The sequence below is a fragment of the Lactuca serriola genome, chromosome 6, assembly GCF_051521515.1.
Source record: "Lactuca serriola cultivar US96UC23 chromosome 6, Lser_US96UC23_V15, whole genome shotgun sequence".
Taxonomy (NCBI): Eukaryota; Viridiplantae; Streptophyta; class Magnoliopsida; order Asterales; family Asteraceae; genus Lactuca; species Lactuca serriola.
Genome location: NC_136413.1, coordinates 15078957 through 15098245, shown reverse-complemented (window position 1 = coordinate 15098245; position 19289 = coordinate 15078957).

The following is a 19289-nucleotide window of genomic DNA, read 5'->3' as shown; positions in this document are numbered from 1 at the left end:
AATGTGACATTGGATGATTTCAAGTTAACCGCCTTCCCGCTCACCTTAGAAGACAAAGCTAGAGAGTGGTTATTCAACTTACCACCGGGATCTATTCACACATGGGAAGAATTACTCAAAGCCTTCAATAGCAAGTTCTATCCCACATCCCGGATATCAAGCCAAAGAAGTGGCATTTTGGGGATTCGTCAAGGGGAGAATGAGACATTTCATGATTTTTGGGAGCGATTCAACAACTTATGTACAAGTTGTCCTCAACACAACATACCTGAACAACTACTTCTTCAACAATTTTATGAGGGTATGAATGAAAAAGATCGAAGGAGGATTGATGCTTCAAGTGGTGGTGACATCTTCAACAAGACACCTCATGAAATCCGATCACTTTTTGGCACATTTCTAAAAATCAAAGGAACTTTGGGACTCGAAATGAAATGAAGAGAAGTTCTCCACAAGTGGTTGGTGAAGTTAGCAACACTCAACACTTGGAATCAAAGCTCTTGGATTTGACTAATGTGCTAAGTCAAATGGCGGTGGGAAGTGGTCAACAATTGATGGTATGCGGCATTTGTGCAATGACGGGGCATTATACGGATAAGTGTCCCTCACTTCGTAACGAACCGAAAGATGTGAATGCAATGGGAGGATATCAAGGTCAACCATGTAACAACGTAAATTTTCAAAATAATTTTTCATTTTCAAAACATTCATTTACTCACAAAATAACATCAAACATATTGTATCAAATGTATTTATCACAAAAACATCTCCCCAGAATCCAAAACATAAACTCCCCAAGTGTGTACGAATCATGCCGGTGCCTTCCCGCGCTCATCACTGGTACCTGAAACACATCACACAACAACTGTAAGCATAAATGCTTAGTGAGTTCCCCAAAATACCACATACAAAACATACGCCACTCGAGGCTATAATACGACCCTTCGGTCGATGTGTCTCAGTGGGACCCCCCAGTCCCGTAGATCGTTGGACCCTCTAGTCCGGTCATAGCTCGTTGGGCCCTTCGGCCCGGTCTGTATCGTCGGACCCTTCGGTTCGGTCTATAACATCATACAACATACACATAGCACATAGCACATAATCTCATACCTAGCACATAAGACCCTCTGGTCCACACAAATATACCACTCTAGGTAACGTATAGTGAGAAGACTCACCTCGCGGTCTCGATAAGTATCTGTCTCGGAATAAATGTGATCTAGCCTCCGCCTAATCACACAAAGTAAATACTCATAAATACAACTATACTCAACCCTAAGAGTCAACAAGGTCAACGGTCAAACTTTGACTCGACTCGTCGAGTGCACTAGGGCAACTCGGCGAGTCCACACGTGTCCACTGACTCTCTTAATCCCTCTCTTGGCACATCGAGTTCTTCCCCTAACTCGACGAGTTCCACCTGGCATGAATCGAGGGGCCACCCCGACTCAACTCGCCGAGTCTCAAGAACAACTCGGCGAGTTCCACTTGAACTCAGTAACCCTGACTCTCCCTGACTCACTGAGTTATACCCCAACTCAGCAAGTCCACTCACTGAGTGATTAACGGACAATCTTCATACTACTCGCTGAGTCTGTTTGTGACATCCCCAAAATCTCGGCCAGAAAAGACCGATTTTCATTTATGCTTTTAAAATAATTTCAGAGTAAATCCTTTTGATTTGAAAGAGTTGCGGAATTTGTTCCCAAAAACAAAGCGTGATAAAACGATGTTTAGCAAAGCATTTCATAAAAGAAATGTATTTTCATTATATAATCAAAACTCGGGGTGTCATGTTCCGATACAGACCAATAAGCATAAACGATAACATTACAAGTCATTCAACAAATATATACATATACAGACTTGTAAACAAAACAACTTGATGGTTCATCCATCTTATGCCCTTGTGCCACTTCCTGTAATACAAATAAAACTGAGTGGGTCAGGCTTGGGAGCCTGGTGAGCATATAGGGTTTTCAACCCACAATAAATAATTATATTTAATTCCACCAACCAACAATAACCCAATTACACATTCCCGTTATTCTCACTTTATGTCCCTAAAATAACTAACACAAGGGACCTAGTCTAAGAATATTTCATCGGGGCGACAACACATGCTTCGGGGGTTCCTCAGCAATATAAGTCAAATAAGGCAACCATGAGGGGGATGGAGTACATCGAATGAACACCCGAGTTCATTAACACCTACAGGTGGCGAACCTGCTAATGTTCCACAAGACTGTCTAGAAACGTCCGTGGTCGTCATCTAAACTCCGCTAGATGACTAAATCAAACAACAACGAGGCCTCTCATTTGTTTATTACACACCAACTATCTACCCATGTTCTACCCAACATATTAGTAGATAAAATATATATTTTTATACATAGTTTAAAAACCTGTATAGCATGCTTTAATCAATACATATTCCACATAACAGATGAGGCACACACACACATAACACGTATTTCATAGAGAATATAATCAGATCTATAAGATAGAAGAAAGTGAATACACATTCACTCATATAAACAACAATATACTTAATACACTCAAACCATACTTGTATTATTATCGTGTTTATGAAAGGTAGTATACACTCACTTGATCAGAAGATGATCGGACAGCACTACGACTTGCAGAAGTAGTAATTCTCAGCAGATCTGGAAGATCTTCACAAAAATCGAACTTCTCGCGGGCAGAGATTCGGCTCGGGAATCACACTTCTCGGGATCTTCGGGATCTCGGGACTTGCTTCGGGACTCAGGAATATTACCGGGGCTTCGGGGTACTTCTGGCATGCAAATCGAGGCAAAACGGGAGAGAGAAGAGAGAAAAAGAGCAATTGAGTCGGCTGCCCTCGCATCCTATTTATAGGAGGTTGGAGCCTCGGAGTACGCGGGGCGTACTGCGTTACGCGGGGCGTACTGGTCCGAAATCGTCATTTCTTACGTATCTGAAGTCACTTGAGTGCGAAGTGCGTCATGCTTCGCGGTACGCTGGGCGTACTTCGGATCAGATCGGTGACTCCTTCGGATATACATCCGAATTAAAGATTTAATTTAAATACAAATTATTTAATAAACTTCGGAAATTCATATCTTCTTCATACGAACTCCGTTTTCGACGTTCTTTATATCCACGCGTAGGTGAGACTATGCTCTACAACTTTCGTTTAGACTCCGTTGGCTAATTTTAACTTTATTTTTATTATTTATTTCTAATAGGCCGGGACAGAAAAACTTCGTTATAAATTCATAACTTCTTCGTTTGACGTCCGTTCTCGCCTAACTTTTCATCGCTTCGATACCAACAACGAGATCTTCGACTCTCGTTTAGATTGTTTCGGTTAAAAACCGCTTGATCTCAAATCGAGTATTTTAGGCTGCATACCGCTACGCCGAAACTTCGATAAATCATAACTTCCTCATACGAAGTCAGATTTGGGCGTTCTATATATATTCGGAAACCTCGTTTCAACTACTACAACATTAACCAAAGATATCAAGTTTATTTTACAATTAAATTTTGACGCTTATTTTTATTCTTAATTAATCAAACCACATAATTAAGCAATTAAGCACAAAACACATAATACTCAAATAATATACTTCTATTATTTTCAAAACGGGTTACAAAGGTTAACCTAGACTATTACGTTGCTAAAAATGGCAAACCCGGAAACACAGGCGTTACAATTCTCTCCACCTTAGAATGATTCCGTCCTCGGAATCACACATCAACAAACAAATGCGGATAGCGACTCAACATGTCACTCTTCTTCTCCCAGTTGAGATTCGGCCCATTCGTGTGTTTCCATCGGACAAGCACTAACCCAACCATCTTGCGTCGCAACTTCTTAGTCTTTCGGTCAACAATTGCCTCTGGTTCTTCAATCAACCTTTTGTTCTCATCAATTCTCAATTCAGAAATTGGAATTATATCAGGAACTTCTCCCGTGAACTTCCTCAAATAACACACATGAAAAGTGTTGTGAATTCCATTCAGTTCTTCGGGCAATTCGAGCTTGTAAGCTTGGTTCCCAACCCTCTGAAGAACTTTAAACGGTCCAATAAACCTTGGACTTAACTTTCCCCTTTTACCAAATCTTATAAGTCCCTTCCACGGCGAGACTTTAAGTAAAACCGAATCTCCAACTTCGAAGGTCATCGGTCTTCGCTTCTTGTCAGCATAGCTCTTTTGACGATCCTGAGCTGCTAACATTCTTTCCCTAATTATTTTCAACTTTTCAGCAGTTTGATGAACCATCTCCAGTCCCATAAACTGCTTTTCCCCAGCCTCAAGCCAACAAGACGGCGTACGACACTTCTGTCCATACAAAGCTTGATAAGGTGCCATCTTAATGCTCGAGTGAAAACTATTATTATAGGAAAATTCTACCAATGGTAAATGTTCATCCCAATTACCTAGGAATTCCAGGGTACATGCTCTCAGCATATCTTCAAGTGTTTGTATTGTTCTTTCACTCTGACCATCAGTCTGCGGATGGTAAGCTGTACTTAAACACAACTTGGTACCCAATTCCTCTTGTAGACTTTTCCAAAACCTCGAGGTGAAACGGCTATCACGATCCGACACAATCGTTAACGGAACACCGTGAAGCCTCACAATTTCCTTTACATAAGAATTTGCAAGCTTATCCATAGACCATTTCTCCTTGGCTGCTATGAAATGCGCACTCTTAGTGAATCGATCAACGACCACCCAAATCATGTCGTGACCATTCTTTGTTCTGGGCAGTTTAGTGTCAAAATCCATAGCAATGTCTTCCCACTTACCCATAGGCACATGCAATGGTTCTAAACTCCCGTACGGTTTCTGATGTTGTGTCTTTACTCTCGCACAAGTCACACACTCAGCCACATACTTTGCAACATCAAGCTTCATCGTCGGCCACCAGTAGTAGGGTTTCAGGTCCCTATACATTTTAGTGCTACCGGGATGAATCGAGTACATGGTCTTGTGAGCTTCTTCCATCAGAAGATCTCTGATTCCTCCTGTCTTAGGTATCCAAATCCGATCTTGGAACACCTTCAGTCCATGACTGTTTACACCGAACACCAACGTTTTGCCCAAACGTTCCTCCTTTCGGTCATTCTTTTCAGAAGCTTCGCTTTGAGCTTTCTTTATACTTTCCACAATGGTCGAGACAACTTCAATTCTCAACGCTCTTGGCCTTTTCCTTTCAAGATTGACTTTCCGACTGAGAGCATCAACAACAACATTAGCTTTACCGGGGTGGTAAAGTATCTCGCAGTCGTAGTCTTTAAGTAATTCTAGCCAGCGTCGTTGCCTCATATTCAATTCTTTATGATTAAAGAGATATTGGAGACTCTTATGATCAGTGAAAAGTTTGCACTTCGTGCCATAGAGATAATGCCTCCATATTTTCAGAGCGAAAACTACCGCTGCCAACTCCAAATCATGAGTCAGGTAATTCTTTTCATGCTCCTTCAGCTGTCGAGACGCATATGCTATCACCTTTTCTCTTTGGGTCAAAACACAACCCAATCCAACCCCAGACGCATCGCTATAAACAGCGAAGTCTTCAACTCCATCGGGTAAAGAAAGTATCGGTGCCTCGCATAGCTTCTTCTTTAGCTTCTCAAATGCTTCTTTATGCTTATCACTCCAAGCATAAGTAGCTCCTTTGTGGGTCAAAGCTGTTAATGGACTAGCGATCGAAGAAAAGCCTTGGATAAACCTTCGGTAATATCTGGCTAATCCTAAAAAGCTTCGGACCTCCGTGGGACTTTTTAGTTGTTCCCACTTCATTACAGCTTTAATCTTCGCTGGATCAACCATTATCCCTTCTTGGTTGACCACGTGACCCAAGAATTGGACTTCTCGAATCCAAAAATCACACTTAGAGAACTTTGCATACAACTTCACCTGCTTCAAAACTTCTAACACTTCTCGCAAGTGTCTGCCATGCTCCTCCTGGCTTTTCGAGTAAATCAGAACGTCATCTATGAACACTATCACAAATTTATCAAGGAACGGATTACAAACCCTATTCATTAAATCCATGAATGCTGTTGGAGCATTGGTTAGTCCAAACGACATAACCAAGAACTCGTAGTGTCCATATCTAGTTCTGAATGCAGTCTTCTCGATATCTCGCTCTCTTACTTTTAGCTGATGATATCCTGACCTAAGATCGATCTTCGAGAAATAGCTCGAACCTTGCAATTGATCAAATAGGTCATCAATCCTTGGCAACGGATATCTATTCTTTATTGTTGCCTTGTTCAGCTCTCTATAATCGATGCACATTCTCATACTTCCATCTTTCTTCTTTACGAATAACACCGGAGCTCCCCAAGGTGATGAACTAGGTCTAATGAAACATTTATCCAATAACTCCTGAAGTTGCATCATCAGCTCCTTCATCTCCGTCGGTGCTAATTGATACGGTGATTTTGCTATTGGCGTGGTTCCTGGTAACAAGTCAATTCTGAACTCCACTTGTCTATCAGGTGGTAATCCAGGAAGATCTTCGGGAAATACTTCCGGATAATCACACACCACTGGAATACTCTGCATCACCTTCTTTTCCTTCTTAGCATCAATCACGAATGCTAAATATGATGTACATCCCTTGGTCAAACACTTTCTGGCTTTCATTAGAGAAATGATTCCAGAATTTACTCGCCGTTTGTCCTCGTACACCATAAATGAATCCTTCCCAGGTGGGTTTACTTTAACTATCTTCTTCTTGCACAAAATTTCGGCATCATTGGCGCTAAGCCAATCCATTCCTAACACGATGTCGAAACCATTTAGTTCGATAGGCAATAATTCCTCGTGGAACTTATTCCCATTAAGGTCGATTAAGATGTCTTTCAAACGATGGCTAACAGGTACAAACTTGCCACTAGCAATTTCGACTAATAAAGCATTATCTAGTCTATCAACAGGCAAAGCTAGTTTTCTACCAAACTCATGTGAAATAAAGGAGTAGTTGGCTCCAGAATCAAACAAAATTTAAGCAGATAATTCGTTTACGAGAAAGGTACCTGAAGCGACATCAGCTTCATCTTTCGTAGCCTCAAGTGTCATCTGGAAAGCTCTCGCCTTCGGCTTTGGTGGAATGTTGGGCCTAGCTGCCTCCTTCTTCTTCGGACAGTCTTTCAAAATGTGCCCCTCTTCATTACAACCAAAACACATCTTTTTGTTGTTCGGACACTCATTGGCAAAATGTACAACCTTTCCACACTTGTAGCAGGTTACATCCTCGCTACATTTCCCAAAGTGCTTCTTCTTACACTTATCACACCACTTCGCTTCGCCTCCTTTTCCTCCACCAAACTTTTTCGAATCAGATTTCGAAAATTTGCCTTTCTTACCGGAACCAAATGTTCCCTCAAACTTTCTCTTCTCACCAACCTCAACCTTGTCGGTGGTTCTCCCCTTAATCATGTTCTCAACAGACTTGGCAGCCCAGATAGCTGCCTCTAGAGTATGTGCCTGACGTACTGGCACCTCATACTCCCATGGGAGTCCCTTCGCATTCCGGTCCACCTTTGTCAACTCGTCTGGGACGATACGCAAGACAAACTCCATCTTATCGGTGAAGTTATTGGTGTATTCATCAACTGACATGCTGCCTTTCGTCAATGTCAGAAACTTGTTCTCTAGTTCCAACAGATTTTGAGCCGAGCAGAACTTGCGCTTGAACTGCATCAAGAACTCTGCCCATGTCAATTGCAGTGGCTCATTAGGGCTTAAAGTCTTCCCTAGAGTGTTCCACCAACGAACGGCTCCACCTCGGAACTGACGCACTGCGTAGATAGTCTGCAACTTGCCTCTACAGCCACAAGTCATGAAAGCTAACTCCATTTCGGAGATCCAATCTATAACTCCAATCGGATCCTCCTTTCCATTGAAGGTCGATGGTTTGCAAGTTAGAAAGTCCTTGTACTTGCATCCCATTCCATCATTCCTTCCATCATGGTTGTTTTGCCTAACTATCAGTGGGTTGGCTTGACCAACAGACCCACTGAAGTTTCCACCTTCCGAGTGCCCTTCATTTAATTCAGGCTCCTCCACACGAATTGACAGTTCTTCACGATTCTGTTGAAGCAACCTTCTAGTTTCATCCATCTGACGATCCAACATTGTTTGAATCATCATTTGCACACCAGCCATGGTTATTGGCTCAGGTGCTGCTGCTACGACAGGTATTTGTTCAATCACTGGTGGTTGACTCCTGTTTTCATCAGCATTTCCAACTCCACTTCTTGTTCTCACCATTTTTGATCTATACACCGAATAAGGTGAAATTAGATCCTCATTCACGATAGATATTCAAATCATCCTTATCACTCCGAAACGTTTACATGCTAGTTCTAATATCATAGACGTACGCTTAGAATCCTACACACATAAGGTTTCTAGATCCGGTCGGCAACAGACCATAGATCCGAACAAATAATATCATATATGGCAACATATAACATTTAGCACATAAAAGCATTTTAGGAAACTTTCCTAAAATAAACTAGTGCTCGTGTCTAAAACATAACAGACACATATCTCAAAATTTCACTTAGCATTCTAAGTTTAAGTCTAGAAATCCTACAAATTCCTAGTTCGCTTAAACTAATGCTCTGATACCAACTGTGACATCCCCAAAATCTCGGCCAGAAAATACCGATTTTCATTTATGCTTTTAAAATAGTTTCCGAGTAAATCCTTTTGATTTGAAAGAGTTGTGGAATTTGTTCCCAAAAACAAAGAGTGATAAAACGATGTTTACCAAAGCATTTCATAAAAGAAATGTATTTTCATTATATAATCAAAACTCGGGGTGTCATGTTCCGATACAGACCAATAAGCATAAACGATAACATTACAAGTCATTCAACAAATATATACATATACAGACTTGTAAACAAAACAACTTGATGGTTCATCCATCTTATGCCCTTGCGCCACTTCCTGTAATACAAATAAAACTGAGTGGGTCAGGCTTGGGAGCCTGGTGAGCATATAGGGTTTTCAACCCACAATAAATAATTATATTTAATTCCACCAACCAACAATAACACAATTACACATTCCCATTATTCTCACTTTATGTCCCTAAAATAACTAACACAAGGGACCTAGTCTAAGAATATTTCATCGGGGCGACAACACATACTTCGGGGGTTCCTCAGCAATATAAGTCAAATAAGGCAACCATGAGGGGGATGGAGTACAACGAATGAACACCCGAGTTCATTAACACCTACAGGTGGCAAACCTGCTAATGTTCCACAAGACTGTCTAGAAACGTCCGTGGTCCTCATCTAAACTCCGCTAGATGACTAAATCAAACAACAACGAGGCCTCTCATCTGTTTATTACACACCAACTATCTACCCATGTTCTACCCAACATATTAGTAGATAAAATATACATTTTTATACATAGTTTAAAAACCTGTATAGCATGCTTTAATCAATACATATTCCACATAACAGATGAGGCACACACACACATAACACGTACTTCATAGAGAATATAATCAGATCTATAAGATAGAAGAAAGTGAATGCACATTCACTCATATAAACAACAATATACTTAATACACTCAAACCATACTTGTATTATTATCGTGTTTATGAAAGGTAGTATACACTCACTTGATCAGAAGATGATCGGATAGCACTACGACTTGCAGAAGTAGTAATTCTCAGCAGATCTGGAAGATCTTCACAAAAATCGAACTTCTCACGGGCAGAGCTTCGGCTCGGGAATCGCACTTCTCGGGATCTTCGGGATCTCAGGACTTGCTTCGGGACTCAGGAATATTACCGGGGCTTCGGGGTACTTCTGGCACGCAAATCAAGGCAAAACGGGAGAGAGAAGAGAGAAAAAGAGCAATTGAGTCGGCTGCCCTCGCATCCTATTTATAGGAGGCTGGAGCCTCGGAGTACGCGGGGCGTACTGGTCCGAAATCGTCATTGCTTACGTATCCGAAGTCACTTGAGTGCGAGGTGCGTCATGCTTCGCGGTACGCTGGGCGTACTTCGGATCAGATCGGTGACTCCTTCGAATATACATCCGAATTAAAGATTTAATTTAAATACAAATTATTTAATAAACTTCGGAAATTCATATCTTCTTCATACGAACTCCGTTTTTGATGTTCTTTATATCCACGCGTAGGTGAGACTACGCTCTACAACTTTCGTTTAGACTCCGTCGGCTAATTTTAACTTTATTTTTATTATTTATTTTTAATAGGCCGGGATAGAAAAACTTCGTTATAAATTCATAACTTCTTCATTTGACGTCCGTTCTCGCCTAACTTTTCATCGCTTCGATACCAACAACGAGATCTTCGACTCTCATTTAGATTGCTTCGGCTAAAAACCGCTTGATCTCAAATCGAGTATTTTAGGCTGCATACCGCTAAGGCGAAACTTCGATAAATCATAACTTCCTCATACGAAGTCAGATTTGGGCGTTCTATATATATTCGGAAACCTCGTTTCAACTACTACAACATTTACCAAAGATATCAAGTTTATTTTACAATTAAATTTTGACGCTTATTTTTATTCTTAATTAATCAAACCACATAATTAAGCAATTAAGCACAAAACACATAATACTCAAATAATATACTTCTATTATTTTCAAAACGGGTTACAAAGGTTAACCTAGACTATTACGTTGATAAAAATGGCAAACCCGAAAACACAGGCGTTACACTGTTCTTCAGACTCGGCGAGTTCATGCCATGCACAAACTCTATACAGCTCCTGAGGTCAGATCTGTTCCATACAATCATAGATCTGACCTCCCCAAGCATGATAATCACGTAAAGTTCGGACCTTGACACACATATAACATAGAAATGGTCCAAAATGGTGATTTAGCCCCAAAAATGACATTCTAAGCTCATGACTTCCAAAATGGCTCATAAAGCTCCAAGGGTTAAGGTCTCTGGACCTCTTTGAGTCCAGATCCAAAGCACAAACTCGAAAAGGGGACTAAATACTCTACATACTCTTCTTCTAAAGGGTTTAAAAACCCTAACTCTATGAATCAACACCCAACACTGGAGAAGGTCCAAAGGAATACCTTAATATGAAGCCTTTGATCTCTGAAGACACTAGATTTGCACTTCCTTCATCCTTCTTTTGCCTTGGACACCTTCTCCTTCAAATTTCACCAACAAATGATCAACAATGGACTCTCTTCTCCTCACAAGCGATTTAGGACTCTCTCTGGGGTGTGGTAGCCGCAATGGACGGCCATAATGGCCTTTAAATAGGTCCCAAACCCTGGAAATTAGGGTTTCATTAAACAGCGTGGACTCGCCGAGTCTAGACGCGAACCCGCGTGCACAACCGCAATTCTACTCGGTGAGTTTAGACCCCAACTCGCCGAGTCTCCTCACAACACCCAAAAATAAAAGGAATAAAATAATACCTGGGAATCCGGATGTTACAATTCTCCCCCACTAGAATCAGACTTCGCCCTCGAAGTCTCACTCTGCAAATAACTCCCGATGCTGCTCACGCATCTCAAGCTCCGGCTCCCAAGTCAACTTTGACCCTTTTCGATGCTGCCAGTGGACCTACACCAGTGGCACCTCTTTATCCCTCAGAACCTTGATCTTCTGATCCCTGATCGCCACTAGTCTCTCAACATAATTCAGGATCGCATCCACATTAATATCTTCTAATGGCACAATTGCCGACTCGTCGGCTATACACTTTCGCAGCTACGACACGTGGAAAGTGTCATGAATCTGACCCAACTCTGCTGGCAACTCCAAACGATAGGCTACCCTGCCTACCCTCATGATCACCCTGAAAGGACCAATATATCGGGGCCCCAACTTGCCCCTCTTCCTGAATCGGATCACTCCTTTCCAAGGAGAGACCTTCAGGAGCACAAAGTCGCCGACCTGAAATTCAAGCTCAGACCGGCGTCTGTCCGCATAACTCTTATGACGACTCTGAGCGGTCAACAACCTCTGTCTGACCTACTGGATCTACTCTGTTGTCTAAAGCACAATCTCGGTACTACCCATCACACGTTGCCCTACCTCTCCCCAGCAAATAGGGTCCGACACCTCCTCCCATACAACGGCTCAAAGGGCAGCATGCCAATGCTCGAATGATGGCTGTTGTTATAAGAAAACTCCGCCAAGGGCAAATACGTGTCCCAACTCCCTCCGAAATCCAATACACATGCCCGAAGCATATCCTCGAGCGTCTGAAACGTCCGCTCACTCTGCCCGTCCGTCTGTGGGTGGTATGCAGTACTGAAATGTAGCCTCGTACCCAACTCCTCGTGAAACTTCTTCCAGAATCTGGAAGTCAAACGTACATCTCGATCCGAGACAATCGAGATCGGCACTCCATGCCGCGATACCACCTCTCTCACATACATCTCCGCCAACTTCTTGGCGGAAGAGCTCTCACTGATGGCCAGGAAGTGAGCACTCTTCGTCAACCTGTCCACAATCACCCAAATTGCATCAACGCCCTTCGCAATCCTTGACAATTTGGTGATGAAGTCCATGGTAATCTGTTCCTATTTCCACTCGGGAATCTCTAATGGCTGCAGTTTGCCATGTGGACGCTGATGTTCGGCTTTAACCCTGCGATAGGTCAAGCATCTCTCTACAAACTATGCGACATCCCTCTTCATACAGGGCAACCAATAATCCTTTTTCAGGTCCAAATACATCTTAGTGGCCCCGGGATGGATCGAGAATCTCGATCGATAGGCCTCCTCCATCAAAATGGTACGCGTGCCGCCAACGGACGGTACCCAAATCCGACCTTGAAATGTCACAAGCCCCCAGCTATCGGTAACGAAATCCGATACCAGCCCGACAACTCACTCTCTCTTCTGGCTCTCGGGCTGCACAGCCTCAGCCTGGGCCCCACGAATAGCATCCAATACCGGGGTCATCACCGTCAATCTCAAACAAACATCTCGCATTGGGGAGCTCTCCGCCCTACGGCTCAGTGCATCGGCTACAACATTAGCCTTGCCCGGGTGGTACAGGATCTCACAATCATAATCCTTGACCACGTCCAACCACCTCCTCTGGCGCATATTCAGGTTGGGCTGATCCATCAGATAATTCAAGCTCTTGTGGTCCGTGTATATCGTACACTGAACCCCATACAGATAATGTCGCCAGATCTTGAGAGTGAACACTACCGCTCCCAGCTCCAAATCATGAGTGGGATATCTCAATTCATGAGGCTTAAGCTGCCTCGATGCATATGCTATCACATGCCCCCTCTGCATAAGCACCGCTCCCAATCCGGATATCGATGCATCACAATATACCACAAAATCCTCCATCCCTTCCGGAAGGGCTAACACTGGGGCTTCGCATAACTTCTTGCGAAGTGTCTCGAACGAGGTCTACTACTCCGGACCCCAAGAAAACGCAACACCCTTCCGGGTCAACTTGGTGAGTGGCACGGCAATCTTGGAGAAAACCTTAATAAATCTCCGATAATAGCCGGCCAAACCCAGAAAACTCCTGATCTCGGTGGGTGACCTCGGCACCTCCCACCTCATAACCGCCTCAATCTTGGCCGGATCGACCAATATCCCCTTCTGGTTAACGAGATGCCCCAAAAACTGAACCTCTCGCAGCCAGAATTCACATTTGGAGAACTTGGCATAAAGCCTGTCTGATATCAGAACTCCGAGGATCTCCCTCAAATGCTCCTCATGCAGCTCTCTGGATTTCGAATACACCAATATGTCATCGATGAACACGATCACCGAGCGATCCAACATCGGTCTGCACACCCTGTTCATGAGATCTATGAACACCGTCGGTGCGTTGGTGAGTCCGAAAGGCATCACCACGAACTCGTAATGCCCATAACGAGTCCGGAATGCTGTCTTCGGAACGTCCTCCTCCCGCACCCTCACCTGATGATATCCAGACCTCAAATCGATCTTGGAGAACCAAGATGCTCCCTGAAACTGATCGAATAGATCATCGATCCTCGACAATGGGTAACGGTTCTTGACCGTTAGCTTATTCAACTCACGATAATTAATGCACATCCGGTGCGAACCGTCCTTCTTCTTGTCAAAAAGAATGGGCGCCCCCCATGGCGAACTGCTCGGCCTGATAAACCCCTTCCCCAGCAGCTTCTATAGCTGTGAGGATAACTCCTGCATCTGCGAAGGCGCAAGGCGATAAGGCGCCTTGGCGATAGGCGCAGATCCTGGAACCAAATCAATACCGAACTCTACTTGCCTCTCCGGAGGCACACCCGACAACTCCTCTGGAAACACATCCGGAAACTCACGCACTATCAGGACCTCATTCACTGACTCCGGTCCCTCTGAACCAACCCTCGCATCCATCATATATGCCACAAATCCTCTACAACCATGCTATAGACTATGCCTCGCTCTAGCGGCCGAACAAAATGTTGACCCCGTCGTGTACCCTCACCGTACACCGTAAGAACTCCCCCACTAGGGTCTCTAATCGTCACCAATTGGCGCTCGCAGTCTATTACAGCTCCATATCGGCTCAACCAATCCATACCCACTATTACACACACGTCCCCCATCGCGATCTGGACTAAATCTATTGGAAACTCCACACCGAAGATCTCAAGGACACATCGTCGAATCACATCCGAAGCATACACTGCTCGCTCATCAGCTATGGAAACTCGCATAGGTCGGTCCAGCGCCTCTCGACGGGTACTAATATGCTGACTAAATGCTATGGAAACAAACGACCGACTCGCACCCGAGTCAAATAATACCAAAGCAGGCACAGAACTCACAAGAAAAGTACCTACGCATATCATCATATAAGCATAAAACTCAACTCAAATAAAAGATGAAAAGAGAATACATACCAGCCACAACATCAGGCGCAGCGCGGACCTCCTCTGCGGTCAACTAAAATGCTCTCCCACGAGCCTTCAGGGCCTCGGCCTTCACCGGCCGAACCTCGGTAGTCCTAGCAGCACGTGCAGATCCCTGCGTCGATCCCTGAAGAAGCTGCGGGCACTCGTCCTTCCGATGGCCGGTCTGGTTGCAATGAAAAGCAAACCGAAAATCCCTTGGGGGCAATCCCTCGCGATATGCCCCTCCTTCCCACACTTGTAGCATACCCCTGCCCTGCACGACCCCTCGTGGCTCTTACCACACTTCCCACAAATGCGGCCCTTCGCGCCTCCGGATCTCGAATCAGCGGGTCTAGCGCACTTGGCTGCCAGCTGAGACTGAGCCAGTCGCCGATCCACCCTCTGTGACTCGGCCTCCTCCTTGGCCTGAGTCTCCAACTCAATCTCCCTCTTCCGGGCATTTGCCTGAAGCTCAACAAATGTCCGGTATGTCGAGTTCGCCACGAACTCCCGAATATCTCTCCTCAGAACACCCAGATAACGGCTCATGCGAGCCCGCTCATAAGACACCTGCTCAGGGCAAAACATCGCCCTCTCATGAAACTTCCTGGTGATCACTGTCACAGAATCGGTACCCTGCTTGAGGGTCAGGAACTCCTGGATCAACAGTTCCCTCTCCACCGGGGGAACATACTCATCTCTGAACATAGTGGTGAACCTCTCCCTGGTCACCTCGGAAATCTCAGCCAAAGTGAAGTTCGCAGTCACGAACTTCCACCAATCCTTCGCTCCCAGGCGGAGCTGGTTCAAGGCGAACCGAACCCTCAAGTGCTCTGGACAAGAACACAAATAGAAACATCCCTCGATGTCGGAGATCCACCTCATAGCGAAAATCGGGTCCTGCGTCCCGTCGAAATCTGGTGGCTTCGTGTTGCTGAACTCCCGGAACAACAACGAGTCACCCCCCTGAGGTCTGGCAGCAGCAACAACAGCAGTAACTGCAGCTGCAACAGCCTCAGTCAGCGCCGCATACCGCTCATCAAAAGTCTCAATCAACATGGTCTTGATGTCCCGAAACATCTCAGGAATCTCAGCCCGGATGGCAGCGGCCACCTCCTCATGAATCATCCGACGGATCTCCTCGTCGCTGACACCACTGCTCTCAAGTGTGTGTCGAGTCCCAACCATGATGCCTCTGAAATACAACAAAATTTATCAGAGACTCGATCGAGCATACACATACTCAATGACGCAACCCTACTTGTCCTCCGTTGTCCAAAAGATTCTTACTTGGAATGCTCACTGATCTGGTGTCTTCAGTAGTACGAGCTTAATACTACTGACCACACCGCATCAGCATTCACTCCAAGTCCTCCTCCTTGGATCTTGGATTACAAGTACTCTATTCTCATGAGCTCCTAACTGCTATCTACTCGCTCTCAAAGCATCTCAGCAGCAGAAATCTCCTAGGCTAAGGCATCACAAATCAGGCCACTCTAGTCCTAATATGTATACCTAGCCTACTCTAGCATGCATAATGTAACATAACATATCTCATAACACATAATGTAAGGGTACTTTTGGGGATTCACCGTTCGGGCGCTGGCTGATCATACATACGGCTTTACTCTGTTTGTCTCAAAACTCTTTTTACTCTTTTCAAAAAATTTAATTCATTATAAAAATTTCCTCAAATCCTCAGTTTGAGTTCAGATACGCCCGAAGATGCATCCGAATCCCTCAAACCAAGGCTCTGATACCAACTTGTAACAACGTAAATTTTCAAAATAATTTTTCATTTTCAAAACATTCATTTACTCACAAAATAACATCAAACATATTGTATCAAATGTATTTATCACAAAAACATCTCCCCAGAATCTAAAACATAAACTGCCCAAGTGTGTACGAATCATGCCAACGCCTTCCCGCGCTCATCACTGGTACCTAAAACACATCACACATCAAATGTAAGCATAAATGCTTAGTGAGTTCCCCAAAATACCACATACAACACATACGCCACTCGAGGCTATAATACTACCCTCTGGTCGATGTGTCTCAGCGGGACCCCCAAGTCTCGTAGATTGTTGGACCCTCTGGTCCGGTCATAGCTCGTTGGGCCCTTTGTCCCGGTCTGTATCGTCGGACCCTTCGGTTCGGTCTATAACATCATACAACATACACATAATACATAACACATAATCTCATACCTAGCACATAATACCCTCTGGTCCACACAAATATTCCACTCTAGGTAACGTATAGTGAGAAGACTCACCTCGCGGTCTCGATAAGTATCTGTCTCGGAAGAAATGTGATCTTGCCTTCGCCTAATCACACAAAGTAAATACTCTCATAAATACAACTGTACTCAACCCTAAGAGTCAACAAGGTCAACGGTCAAACTTTGACCCGACTCGTGGAGTGCACTAGGGCAACTCGGCGAGTCCACATGTGTCCACTGACTCTCTTAATCCCTCTCTTGGCACGTCGAGTTCTTCCCCTAACTCGACGAGTTCCACCTGGCATGAATCAAGGGGCCACCCCGACTCAACTCGTCGAGTCTCAAGAACAACTCGGCGTGTTCCACTTGAACTCAGTCCCCCCTAACTCTCCCCGACTCATTGAGTTATACCCCAACTCAGCAAGTCCATTCACTGAGTGATTAACGGGCAATCTTCATACTACTCGCCGAGTCTGTTCTTCGGACTCGGCAAGTTCATGCCATGCACAAACTCTATACAGCTCCTGAGGTCAGATCTGTTCCATACAATCATAGATCTGGCCTCCCCAAGCATGATAATCACGTAAAGTTCGGACCTTGACACACATATAACATAGAAATGGTCAAAAATGGTGATTTAGCCCCAAAAATGACATTCTAAGCTCATGACTTCCAAAATGGCTCATAAAGCTCCAAGGGTTAAGGTCTCTGGACCTCTTTGAGTCCAGATCCAAAGCACAAACTCGAAAAGGGGACTAAATACTCTACATAATCTTCTTCTAAAGGGTTTAAAAACCCTAACTTTATGAATCAACACCCAACACTGGAAAAGGTCCGAAGGAATACCTTAATATGAAGCCTTTGATCTCTGAAGACACTAGATTTGCACTTCCTTCAGCCTTCTTTTTCCTTGGACACCTTCTCCTTCAAATTTCATCAACAAATGATCAACAATGGACTTTCTTCTCCTCACAAGCGATCTAGGACTCTCTCTGGGGTGTGGTAGCCGCAATGGACGGCCATAATGGCCTTTAAATAGGTCCCAAACCCTGGAAATTTGGGTTTCATTAAACAGCGTGGACTCGCAGAGTCCACCCTTGGACTCGCCGAGTCCAGACGCGAACCCGCGTGCACAACCGCGATCCTACTCGGCGAGTTTAGACCCCAACTCACCGAGTCTCTTCACAACACCCACAAATAAAAGGAATAAAATAATACCTGGGAATCTGGATGTTACGAACCAAGACCCATGGGATTTCTAAACAATTTCAACCCCAATTGGAGGAATAACCCAAACAACCCATACCTACCAAAGCAAAATCCACCAAACATTTTGATGAGACCTCAACATCCACAATACCCCTCCCAAAAACCTCCATATCCACAAACTTCTTTTCACCCTCCAAATTACCAACAACCTCCATAACAAGGCCAATCAAGTGGTAACCATCAAATGAGCCTTCAAGAACTCGTTACTTCTCTTGCTCAAAGCCAAAGCCAATATCAACAAGAGACCAAGAATACCCTCTCAAACATTCAAGCACAAATCGGAGACTTAGCTACCGCTCTCAACAAGATGGAACAAAAGGGAAAACTTCCATCTCAAACCAAGAAGAACCCCAATGTGAGTGCAATAACTTTAAGAAGTGGGAAAACACTTGGAGAAAGCAACCCTAAAAGAGTTTCAAGAGAAGAAGAAGATGAAGTCATCATTGTTGAACCTTCAAAAGTTGTAGCTCCTCCAAAGGAACCGGTTGTGCCAAACGTTGATCAACCGGAATCTTCCAACAAACCCATCAAACCATTGGTCATACCACCACCTTTTCCATCCTGGTTGGCTTCTTCAAAGAAACAAGAGGAAGAAAAATAAATTCTTAAGACTTTCCGCAAAGTTCAAATCAACATTTCACTATTGGATGCCATAAAGCAAATTCTGCGCTATGCCAAATTTCTTAAAAATTGTGCACCAATAAGAGGAAGTTTAAGGAAAACGAAAAGATCCAAGTCAATTCAAATGTATCCGCGGTTGTCCAAAAGAAATTACCAACTAAGTGCAAGGACCTGGACATGTTTGCAATCCCTTGTACCATTGGTGATTTGCGTGTCGAAAGTGTAATGCTAGATCTTGGAGCATCAATCAATGTCATGCCATACTCAGTTTTTCAATCTCTCAAT